Here is a 13102-nt window from a genome sequence, read left to right as displayed (position 1 = left end):
TACTAATGGACTCGATTCTATTAAGATTATATAAAATACATGTCTAGGAAATGTTATCTAAAGAGGTGGTACTTAAGTGAGATTGATATGACTCTACCATCTTTCTTGGACATTACTTGGTACATTTTATGCGATCCTAGTAGATGATCTTTTGTCTCACATCACATGATCTAATCACAGTTTTTTGGCGATTCCATTAAGGAAAATGGATAGTTACTCCAATGTGATTCTACTAGTTTAATATTATTCCTTTATTAAACTTCTTTGCATTGCACTACGCTATCACACGAATCACGCTTACCCTTCTAGCCCCGCTAGTACTAACTGAGGAGGTCATAGTTCCACTCGAGCTATGGCAAATTGGAGAATGCTAACACCCCATGCCCATACCTTCAAGTATACAAAAGGGCCACAACTCTGACCGTTGTGCTTAATGGATAAGCTCTCACATGGGTGACCCTTTCTCCTACCCAATGAAACCCATAAGTCATAAATTTCAAGCTTAGGTACCCTTTAGATTTTTTGTGTTGGATTTATAGCTTTACTATCCAAAGTAGAAGTCTTAGTGGTATTTGAAATAAACTTAGGCTTATGCATAAACCTAATGTATGTATAAGCTCATATCCATTTCAAAACCCGTGTTAGGTAAGAGAATACCTATTTATGGTTAAAAAAATAAGTATATAAACCCATTATTTGTGAGGGGAGGATTATCCTAAACCACCGCCTGTTGGTGTGTCTAGTGTAACAAAGTCTAAGATAGATTTTACCCTACCCTGTAAGTGACAGCTGGAGGAAAAAAGGGCTAAAGATTCAACTGTAATGAAAAGCTTCGGTTTCCTTTTGGCTTTTTGGTTCGGTTTGCATATTTCGGTTTTGATCTTGTAAATTTTGGTTTCAAAGGTAAAGGTAAAGGCAAAGGTAAAATTGTGCATTCATACTAGCATTCATGCATTGCATTCACGTACATAGCATGTTTAGACTTGATAGGGTGAAATTACATTAAATATTAATAGGTTTTATAAAGCATTTTATAAATTTTATAGCAAATTTTTGTTGCCATGAATCTTATTTTATCGTGAACATACTTTTCATATTATAGCATTTATTTTTTTCTTTAAATTACCATTTTTGTTTATTGATGCATTGGTCATTTTCTTGCCATTTCTTAGCCATGTGTTTACAGAAGAAAGTGTTTAGGCCATGTGTCTTTGCATGGTGTAATGTATGATTATTCCTTTAGGCCATGGACTTAAAGAATTGAAAATTAATTGAAATATATGGTAGAGGTCAATGCTATAGCATTTTCTTCAAGCATTGGCCAAAGTTTGGTAGTTTCAAGCAGAATTGTTCATGGCCAATTGGTAAAAAATGAACCAAGTGCACGGTCTAGTGGTGTGCGTAAAAGAGCAGGGTCTTTTCGTCCTTAGAGTTTATCAGAGCAAGGGTTCTTCATCAAGCACACTTAGAGTTTATTCTTTCTCTTCTTTTATTTTCTTTAATTTTGTTAGAAACTCATTTACTATTTGATGTCTACTTTTAATTTTATTGATTTTGAGTTGATACTTGAAAAAATGAGTGGCTAAATTCTTAAGCTAGGGTATTGATATAGTTTGACTTGATTTTAATTTCAAGATTTTGATTTAGTTTTCTCTATCTTGAAATTGATTTTTATCTTTGATTTTAATGCTTTTGAGCATTAGAAATAATGCTTGAATGATTTGTGATTTATAATTTTGATTAGAAAGTAGGATTATAAATCTGATTTTGATAGCAACCATCATATGATTTTCGACTGAGAGTGGGAATTAAGGTTGGATCTATGGGGTTTTTGCAATAGTTTTTGTCTTAATGCTTTAATTAATTAAGTAATTCTTATTGGAAAATAGGAATTACCTCTATTAATTTGAAGGTTTGATAATGCCCAAAAGGGATTATTAGATAATTTCTGTTTATTACCTTTTTGTTTTTTATTACCCTTGCAAAGATAGTTAAAGTGATTATTAAACAAAATTGCTTAAGATTAATTATTGGGTTAAGCGAAATCAATATTCCTAGCCACTTTTATTTGATTTTAAACACAAAATTTTCATTGCTTTATTAGTTAATTTCCAATTTTGGTTAATTTCATTTTTAGCTCAATTTTAATTTCATGAATTTAATCTAATTTGATAGTCTAGATATTAGTAAAACTAACATAAACTTTTGTACGTAAAGACAATCATCATGGAAATAATACTTTACTCATTCTTTATTACTTAAATGAATCTGTGCAGTTGCAAACTAGTATCAAGTTTTTGGCGCGTTGCCAGGGATTGACAACTTCAATATCAAAATAGTTAATTTTACTAGTAATTTAGACATTTTTTTAATTTTATTCTTCTATATTTTTATCTTATTTTTCTTGTAAAGATACTTCATGGTGTTTCATCGACAGGTAATCACAAGTTTTGCTCAACAGCACTTACAACCATTTTATGCTGCTTGGGGAAGGTTCAGTGATATGATAGAGCAATTCTCTAATCACAATCTTTCAAATCGGTCTCTTACTCTTTGTTTTTATAATGGTTTGGATGAAGCTATAAGAAGTTGGGTGGATAATGGAGCATGGGCAACCGGTGGTCATCTTTTACACAGAAGTCATGAGGGAATAGCTTAATTATTGAATGATATGGTAGATTTCGACTGCCATTAGCACTGGGATCCTTTAATTCAGGGTTGGAGTCACCAATAGTCTCCATATATCTCTCAGCCTATTGCCATTGACCATTCATTTGAGCATCAAGAAGAGAAGAGTTCAACACTTGAAGAGATAGTTGCTCGAATTGAAAAAGAAGTTAATAAAAAAATTGGTGTTGGATTTTGATGAAAATCAATTTGTGAAATAAGATTTGGAGAATGACAAAACTTTTCAGGAATATGAAATTCAATTTGAAAAGATGAATTCAAGGTTTGAAGAGTTAATAGCTCAGTTGCAAGAAACAATGAGAAGATATTTTATGTGGGAGGATAATGAAAATCTATCGGTGAAACAAAGTTTGAATGTAACACCCCTATTTGCATAGCCTGGTATATTTTATTGCTCCGGTGACCGGTGTCGGTCCGGACAGTTAAGGGGATTAGAACCACACTTAAGACAACTAGAGAAGCCATAAACACAAATAATTAGTAATGTCCAATTAGTTAAGTATAAACAAGAAAAACAGAACATAAGAAGTTAAATAAGCCGAGAGTCATAGCGATGGGTGACCTTCTCGGGAACGACTGCGAAGTCGTTTTAAACTCAAATTTCGAATCGTAAAATGTGACGCCGCGGTCCTTAGGACCCTTATGAACACAGTGGAAAAGAGAAAATCACGAAAAAGAACTGTTAAGCCAGTCAAATAATTAGGTCAGGGAGCCAAAAGAAATATGGAATTAATTGCAAACTGGGATGAACCGGCGAGGGGCAATTTGGTCAATTGACCCCGAGAGCTGACTCCTGACCTAACTGTCAAATAAAATCGGAGAAAAGAAAATTTCGGAATCAAAAATTAAATTAAAGAACTAATAGAAAAAAAAAAGAAAAAAAGAAGGAAAATGAAAAAGGTGTAGGGAAATGACATCATGCATGACATCATGCATGATGCCATAAATCCCATAAATAATAATTTGATTAAATGGATTTTTGGGTCTTCCATAAGACAAAAGACATAAAGAAAGAAAAGAAAAAAAAAATAAAACACAAAGTCTTCTTCTTCAAAACGTCACTTTCCCTCTCCCTCATATCTCCATAGTTAAACCTCCATTAAAGCTTGTCTTCAAGCTTTGAAACCCTTACCAAATCCCAACTTCTTCCATAATCACTCCATAAAACCTTATTCCCTTCTCTTGAGAAAGAAATTTAACAAGAAAGAAAGAAGAAAAGAGGAGAAAAATTGAAGATTGGATATCAAAGTTGAGGTAAGCACATCAAATTGAAAGTTTGAGATTAATTGTTGTGTTTTTAGCTTGAATTACTTGTAAATAAACTTAAAATAAAAAAAAATATATGTGGGAGGGACTAAACTGAAATTTCGTCAAGCAGGGAGGGGAGAGTGATTTGCATGAGTTTGATTGAGTTAAACATGTTAAAATGCTTGAATGAGTTGAAAGATTGTGTTTATATGCTTTGAATTAGTTAATTACAATGAATTAGTGTGGTTAGGGTTTGAAACCTAGGGTTTTGAGGCAAAAATTTTGGAGAAATTGGTAAATGATATATTTGACCTAATGTGAAGTGAAAAATGGTCATTTGTGACCAAATAAGGTGTGTTAGAAGTGTTGGAATTAAAAGCCAATTCGGATTGGATAAGGTCATGTGCTGACAGCATGACCAAAATTTCCTTTGAGGGACCAAAAATGAAATTTTACAAGTTCAATAGATATGGGACCAATTGGGGATGAAAATAGGCACTAAATGACACAATTTTTATTTAGGAAGCCTGCCCAAAAAGTGACTAAAACCTAGTGAACAAAGTGACCAAAGTTGAGAAATCGCAGGCTGCCCTGCACAAACTGACCAAATAAACAGTATTTGTTCATTTGGTCATAACTCGAGCTAGGCAGGTCAAAATGACCTGAAATTTTACCAGTGGTTAGATGAGATATATACCTAAAACTTTCATGAAGAACACCAACCCAAATTATGCTATAAACCCAATCAAATTACTGAGCCAAGTTGGATCACTGAATCTGCAGACTGCAGATTTGCCATTTGAACAGTAAAGTTTCAATTGCTATAACTCTCTCTAGAAAACTCCGATTTAGGTGATTCTTGAACCGATGGAAACCTAAGGCATAGTAGAACATTTCATATGAAGAAAGTTAGACCAAATTATGGACCTAACTTGATCAAATTACTGAACGAATTTGGAATTAACAATCTGCCAGAACAAAATTCTGCAGCATGAACAGTAAACGTAATTTGCTTGTAACTTGAGCTACAAAACTCCAATTGGGGTGATTCAAAAAGGAGAATAAACTTGAGATAATAGGGAACATTTTCTATGAAGAAATTTTTGCCAAATTTTAACAGTAAACTGACCAATGAAACAGTATAATTAGGGACACTAAAACTGAAAATTTGGCAATTTTGCCTAAAAGACCTAAGTTTTGAGAAAATGACCAAAACCAACAAATTTAGTGACCAAAATGTGGTATGTGGGTGAAGTTGGAATTCCCATACCTATTAAGCCTTAGAAAGTCAATAATTTGACTTGAATAGTGTAGTGAATAGTAACTCAAAACACAAAATTTCAAGAGCGTCGAATTTAGCACGTTAGAGCTAGGTAAAAGTGAAGTTAAATTTATTTTTGGATTTATGCTAAGTTATGGTACTGAAACACTATAAAATTGTGTGTTTCAGTTGAAAAGAATACCGGGAAAGAACCCGAGGAACCGAGTCAAGGCCAAGAGGCGACTCGCTTGAGGTTTGTGCACAACATCACTATGCTTTAAAATTCATTAATAAAGTGAATGAAATATGCATTTTACTTTTGCTTTGAATTGTTGAAAGTTTATTGTGACCTTATTTATGATGTTTTGATTTAAATTGTGAAATTGATTGTGTATATTTGAAATGACAATGTTTAGCAAATTGTTAAGATAAGTTTTGAAACCACAGTGTCATGACCATATATTTGAACACCTCACTAGCACGACTAGTGGCGGTAATTAGTTTCGAATTTTGATTCCTTCTCTGGAGAAGTGTTGAGGTGTGCCAGTAGAAGAGAATGTGAATGGATATCCATATATTTGAGTTAGCTAGCCTTGTGATGTGATTTCTCTTTAGCCTCTGGCTATTGAGATTCTATTTGTTTCAAATGACATGATCTAACTGTGGGTTTTATGAAATGTGATTTGACACTTCAAAATGAAATTGTTTGGGATTAAAATCTCATAAATTATGTTTTGTGTTTAACTCGCATACTCAGTTCAAATTTTGAATAAATGTGATTTTATTTCTGCATAAAGATTATTTTAGTATGTTGTGCACCACTGAGTCCTAGTATTCAGCGATAGCTTTTATTGCTGTCGCAGATTTAGAGACTAGAGGAGCAGCAGACTGAGCTGCTGAAGATTGAGGATCATTCAGCTTGAAGTCTTCGGGTATAATTTATACCCTAACTATAAATATTTCTTCTGATGTATATATTGCACATAAATGTATGGACATGTAAAAATGGGTCTTGAGCAGTTTGTATAAAATTTGTATAAAGTTATAATATATATTGTAGTTTGAAATTCTCTTAATGTAAATTTTGTAATGGTGTATCTAAATTGTTTTGTTTCTAATGAAATATGAATGGAACTATTTTATTTAATTTGAATGAAATGGATTGCTAGTATTTTGATGATCATTGGATAGTGGATTTGAAATTTGAAAGTTGATAAATGTGTTGAGAAATTGATTGAGATTGAGTATGAAATTGAAGCAGTTGTTGAGAAAAATTTTTAAAAGTGCTTTTTACAGGTATTTGAAGAACTATTTTTTTCAAAATACAGAGGGAACTCTGTCAAAATTTTTATAAAATTTGCGTAAAAATAAAATGGGCCAAAAATATTAACTAGTTTTAATTTTACTAAATGTTTTAAATACTTATTAGAAAATGCTCACCACTTATCAAAAGTAAGAAAATTGTTTTAAAATCCCTTATAGGGTACTTAATGTGTTATCGGTAGGTGAAGTTCGGTAGTTCATTAAGTATTCTACGAGATCATGTTATGCCTTACAGAGGGGTAAGGTGTGACATTGAATAATGAGGGCACTTCATGGGAAAATGAACATTAATCGGAAAAGAAGAATTCAAGACTTAAAGAGGTGTGCACTCAACTGGAAAATTTTGATAATCAATCTAGAGTGGAGATTGAGACTTTTAATAATCCAATGGTTCATAATGAGGTCCTGCTCTATGATGACGAATCAAAAATGCTAAGTAGGGAGAGTAAGTTGAAATATGAAGAATCTTCATGAGAATTTGAACCTCCAAAGGAAATATAGCCTGTAGTAGAAGTATACAATTCTTTTAAAGTTGAGGGTTCATTAAAAGAGTTTCCACATGAAGATGAGATAAAAACAGAGTTGGTGGATGAGGGAAAATGTGAGGTCAACAATTTGAGCTCATTGATGGTTCTAATAGATACACCACCCGAGGATCCTTACCTCCCAGTCACACCACCCTCACCATGCTATGCCCTCATTGAGCTAGAGAAAAAATTGGAGTATTCTTCTCAAGCACATCATTCCAAGCCAAGTGTTGTTGGTGTTACGTACCGAATTTCTCTAAATCTAGCCAACCTTGAGGGCATGATAAACCAAGACCAAAAGTAGTATTACATGATAGCTATTATAGGCGGAGGCCGCTCTTTAATGAGCAATTATCCAAGTGGTCAAGCTAAAAACCTAAAACAAGCACTTCTTGGTAGGCATCCAAGGGATATCTTTATTTTATTTTGGCTTATATTCAGTTTTTGTTAAATTTAGTTTATTTCTTTTTATTTTTGATATCCTGATATTTTAATTGGCGTTATTTTTATTTACTTGAAGGTAGTTGAAGGCAAGAAGGAAAAATGAGAAGCAAAGGTTGTAGATGGAGAAGAGCTTACAATGATTTAAGGCATGCTACAAAGGGAGTGCCTCTAAACTTTACCTTGAATTGATGTTGTGGTAATTGGATGAAGTGTTGATGTATTAACTGAGAAATTTTGTTGAACGAATTATGTTGTATTGAAGTTGATGAGATGAATTGGTGAATTGATGGTTGGGTTTGATTTGTGAATGTTGAATTGGAATTTGATGAATTTCATTTAATGGAAATGTGTAATGATGTGTAAATTGATTGCATTGTTGGTATGATAATGCATTATGTAATTGGAAAGCATGAATGTACCATATGGTTGAATAAAGAGTGTGTGAATGAGTGATTGCTATTTTGCATGTTCATGTTAAATGCGAAAAGGGTGTCTATTTTTCACTTGTAGTATGATTGGATTTTTTAGAATGGGTATACATTTATCTTGTGTGGGTGTAGGTTGTTATGTGCAGTCATTGAGGACAATGCCAAGTCTAGGTTTGGGGGTGCATTAATTTTTTTTTTTTTTATTTATACTTTAAGTCATTTCACATAGTTTTGAGTTTTTTTCTAATTTTTTAATTTGTTGAATTAGATAGTGTTTTTGTTTCTTTTGTGTTTGGTGTGAAAGGTAGCATTGTTGATTGAGAAATTCAAAAGAAAATAATTTTACCTATTGCTGTCTTTAATCATTTCAATCTGAATTTGACAGTTAAATCTGCAGTTTAGTTATTTTAGATTTGTGATATGCTTCAATGAGATTTTATGCAATTAATAATTATTTTTTGCTTCGCCAACCTTGTATGGTTATTTTATTCTGTCTATGGAAATGAAATATGGATAGTGTGTTTAGGAGATGAATTAAACAAACTAATTTTGTTTTTAATGTGAGAATTAATTAATTATTGTGAGTATATAGTTGTAGACAAAAAAAAAACAAAAAAAAAAAGAAAAAGAAAAAGAAAAGAAGCAAAATAAAATTACATAGTCTACTCCGCTAGTTCGAGTTGCAAGTAACATGAAACATTCATGAGCCCCGTATCTTTGCAGGACAAAGTGTTTAGGCCATGTGTCTTTGCATGGTGCAATATATGATAGTTCCTTTAGGCCATGGACTTAAAGAATTGAAAATTAATTGAAAGATATGGTGGAGGTCACATGCAACAACATTTTCTTCAAGCAAAGGCCAAAGTTTGGCAGTTTCAAGTGAAATTGTTCATGGCCAGTTGGGAAAAAACCAACCAAGCGCACAGCCCAGTGATGTGCCTAAAAGAGTAGGGTCTTTTCATCCTTTTTGTTGTAGACTCCCACTCAATTGACCCTACCCATATAAAATCTTTATTTTTCATCTGGAAGGCATCTCTTGGCACCCATACACTCCAAAAATTTTCATTATTGATAAAGAGCAAGAAATTGGAGTGGGTTTTCTTGGAATATTTGGAGGCTAGAGCAAGGATTCTTCTTCAAGTACACCTAGAGTTTATTCTTTCTCTTCTTTTGTTTTCTTTAATTTTGTTAGAAACTCATTTAGTATTTGATGTCTGGTTTTAATTTTATTGATTTTGAGTTGATACTTGAGAAAATGAGTAGCTAAATTCTTAAGCTAGGTTATTGATGTAGTTTGACTTGATTTTAATTTCGATATTTTGATTTAGTTTCCTCTATCTTGCAATTAATTGTTATATTTGATTTTAATCCCTTTAAGTATTAGAAATAATGCTTGAATGATTTGTGATTTATAATTTTGACTGGAAAGTAGGATTACAAATTTGATTTTGATAACAACCATCCTATAATTTTCAACTGAGAGTGGGAACTAAGGTTAGGTCTATGGGGTTTTTGCAATAATTTTTGTCTTAATGCTTTAATTAATTGAGTAATTCTTATTGAAAAATAGGAATTCTATTAATTTGAAAGTTTGATAATACTCAGAAGGGCTTATCGGATAATTTCTGTTTATTACACTTGCAAAGATAGTTAAAGTGATTAATAAACAAAATTAATTGAGATTAATTATTGGGTTAAGTGAAATCAATATCCCTAGCCACTTTATTTGATTTTAAACCCAAAATTTTTATGGCTTTAATTCATTAATTTCCAATTTTATTAATTTCATTTTTATCTCAATTTTAATTTCTTGAATTTAATCCATGTAACATCCTCACTTTAGCTAGTCCGTGCATTCGACTGTTTCGGTGATTAATATTAGTCCGGATAGTCGGAATGTCTGGAACTATATGTAAACTAGAGTGAGGAGTCATAAATAATTCAAATAAGTATAAGAAAAATTAAGGAAAAATTTTAGAAATGAAATACAACGAAGTTAAATGAGCCAGTGCCCCAGTGATGGGTGACCCTGACGGGAAGTTGCTGTCTTCACAGCTAGAAGTCCTAAACCTGGGAGAAAATTCATGAAATAATTTTTGGGACTCCAGAGAAGAGTCATTGAGGTTTCGATGGCATTAGAATGCCAAGAAAATGCTTAGAAAATTTTATCAATCGGTACAGATGATTTTGGCTCAATAAGCCAAACGAAGGGCATTTTGGTCATTTCGTCTTCAGAGATAATTTTTGGCCAACTTGTCCAGTTAAATAAATAATTATAATGACATCAAATATGAATAAATATTGCTAAAAATTTAATTGAAAATGAATAGAAAAGAAAATAAAAGAAAATTTAGAATTATGACATCACATGATGTCATTAGTGTGCTCTCCACCAATCACTATTTAACAACACCATTAAATTCATTTGAAAAGGGGAAAATGAGTCAAAAATGAAACACAAATTCTGTTCACTTTCTTCTCCATTTTTGGCAACCTTCATTTTCTCTCTCCTATGGCACAAAGAATATCGACAAAACAAGATACACTCAATTTTTACTGTTATGAGACTATAGCTAGTCACATAACTCAAGGTCTTAACTTAACTTAGGTAGAAAGTATATCAACAGAGCAAGATATACTCAATCCTCATAGCTGGTATTTCATTTGCTTTCAAATAGTTTTCAAAAAAATTGTGTTATCACTTTGATAAAATTTGAGCAATGCCTTTGCATTGATTGCAATCTCGCCAAAGTGAAAAGCAAACTATAGACTCCTATTTTTGTGACCTTGTGAGCATGTACATTGAGGCTATGAGGAACTTAATGATTAAAAAAAAATTCTATGACTATGAGGTATATTTAAGGACACTAAAAAAATAAATAATTATACATTTGGCATGATTCTTGAAAAAAATTTTGGAGAGCAAAAAATGATTAATTAAATTTAAACGAAATTTATTTTTGTTTAAATTTAATTTTAGAAATTTATTTTATTAAAAAAAATCTAATTAGATTTAATTAGGCTTCTTAAAGCCAATAAGACCCAGTAAGGGATTTTAATTGAATAAATAAAAGTACACCATTTTTTTATCCCTATTTATTCCTATTTATTTCGATCTATTCCTTATCTCATTAGCACTTCTAAACCCTTTAAAAATATAATTACCTACCTCTCTAGAACTCTATACCCAAACCCTATAAATACCTCACTAAGAAGAAGAAAAAAAACTCTTAGAGATCAACCCTAGAGCACTCTCTAAATTTCTCTTTTCCTTTTCTCTGTTTTCTTTTCTTTAGTTTAAGAAGGGTTTATAAAGATTTAATCAAGGTAAGGGTTCTTGATACTTCTTGTTCAAGATTCATGCCATACTATAGTTGTTTCATATTTGTATGCTTTAAACTAACCTTATATATTCATAATTTATATGTATACATAATAAATTTGAGGGTGATAACTACTCTGCACTTGTTCTTAGTAATAACAAGATTTACTTGGTAAATAATAAAATCAATTTTATATGTATCTTTAACCCACTTGTGTATAAAATTTAATTAAATAAATATTAGGTAAATTAAAATTAAATCTTGTTTGCATAAAAAAAACCAACTTTTGTAAATTAAATGTAATTAAATATTTGGTAAGAAATAAAATAAATTAGCATGATAGAAACAAATATTTTTAGGATGTAATTGCTTGAGCTTTATGTGTTTGTTACAATAAATTGTAATATGTACATAATTTAATTAGTTTAATTATCTTTAGGGTAATTTGGTAAATAAATTAATTAATTAGTTAACATAGAAACTTAAGATTATTTGTAAATTGAGCTTGTGTGTAAATTACATTATCAATAATAAATTAATTTTAGTCATTAGCCAAATTTCACTTAATTAAATTTAGTAACCCTATAAATAAGAAGTACTTTGTGTATTAAAACTGCAACAACCCCTATTTAAATTTCTTGCGTGTGTAGGTTTAAAAATTGCATTTTTAGGTAAAAAGTTTGATAAAATAATAATAAACAAGATTTTTAGAAATATTAGTAGAGGACTGCCACTCGAATTAACGAGGTTAAATCAGGCATAAAGGATGCCTAACAACTTCTCCTTATGTACCCACTATCCCGAACCTGGACATTAGACTATAGTGATGACGGTTTTGGAACCTCTACAAGAAGCAAATTGCCATCCACGACCCTATTGAAAATTGATATCCCTTGGAAGAAACATGAATATGTCTCGGTTATTAGTCGGGTTGTGACTTCTATCTATCTATGCCTTTATGGCATAAATCCTTAGTATCATAGTAATTTTATGAGAAGATGATACTTGTCAGCGGACTTAATTCTATTAAGATTGTATAACTTGCATATCTAGAAAATATTATCCAAAGATGTCGTATTAAGTAAGACCAATGTGACTCCACCATCTTTCCTGGCCATTACCTAGTGCATTTTATGTAAGCCTAGTAGATGATTTTTTATCTCACGCCACATGATCTAACCTCAGTTACTGGATTAGGATTAGGGTTAACAGAACAACCAGAAGTCTTGTATGCAAGTTTGGGTTTGTTTTGAATTGCAACCAATGTGATTTCTTGCAATCTTGCAAGCAAGCTTCAGCAAGGATTCAGGGATTAAATATTTGAACCAGCCTTTGCAATTCATCAATTAACTCGGAAAGGAAGAAACTCAAGGCTTGATCTTCCCGCATACCAACCTTAGGATACTTTTCATCAAAAGAAACAAGATATTCTTGTAGAGAACTTACCTACTTCAAGTCAACTAACAGATCTTCATAAACTTTGACTCCAAATCTTCCATTGAGTTCTCCCAATCTCATCAGTGTTTTTGTCACCTACCCATTCTATACATTGCAAACTGAGACTTGAAATCAAAGATTTGATTTCATCTAGGGCTTTCTCACTCCACAACTTAAATTCCCTCTGCAAAGTTTCCTGCCGAAGCACCAGATCCGGTGTCATTGCCGTAATTCTTTGTTCCCACTCATGAGAATGTGTTCCCTCCGCCATATCCAAGAATCGAGTGCCTCTAATACCACTGAAACAGAGAAAAGGAATTTGGGACCAAAAACATTCAACAAAAATTGTATTATCATGATAGCCATCCAAGAACACATTACATCAGTATATATTGGCTATCTCCGAGAATCTCGTAGCTCTAA

This window comes from Hevea brasiliensis, chromosome 1, assembly GCF_030052815.1.
Source record: "Hevea brasiliensis isolate MT/VB/25A 57/8 chromosome 1, ASM3005281v1, whole genome shotgun sequence".
Taxonomy (NCBI): Eukaryota; Viridiplantae; Streptophyta; class Magnoliopsida; order Malpighiales; family Euphorbiaceae; genus Hevea; species Hevea brasiliensis.
Note: the sequence above shows the minus strand (reverse complement) of the source record.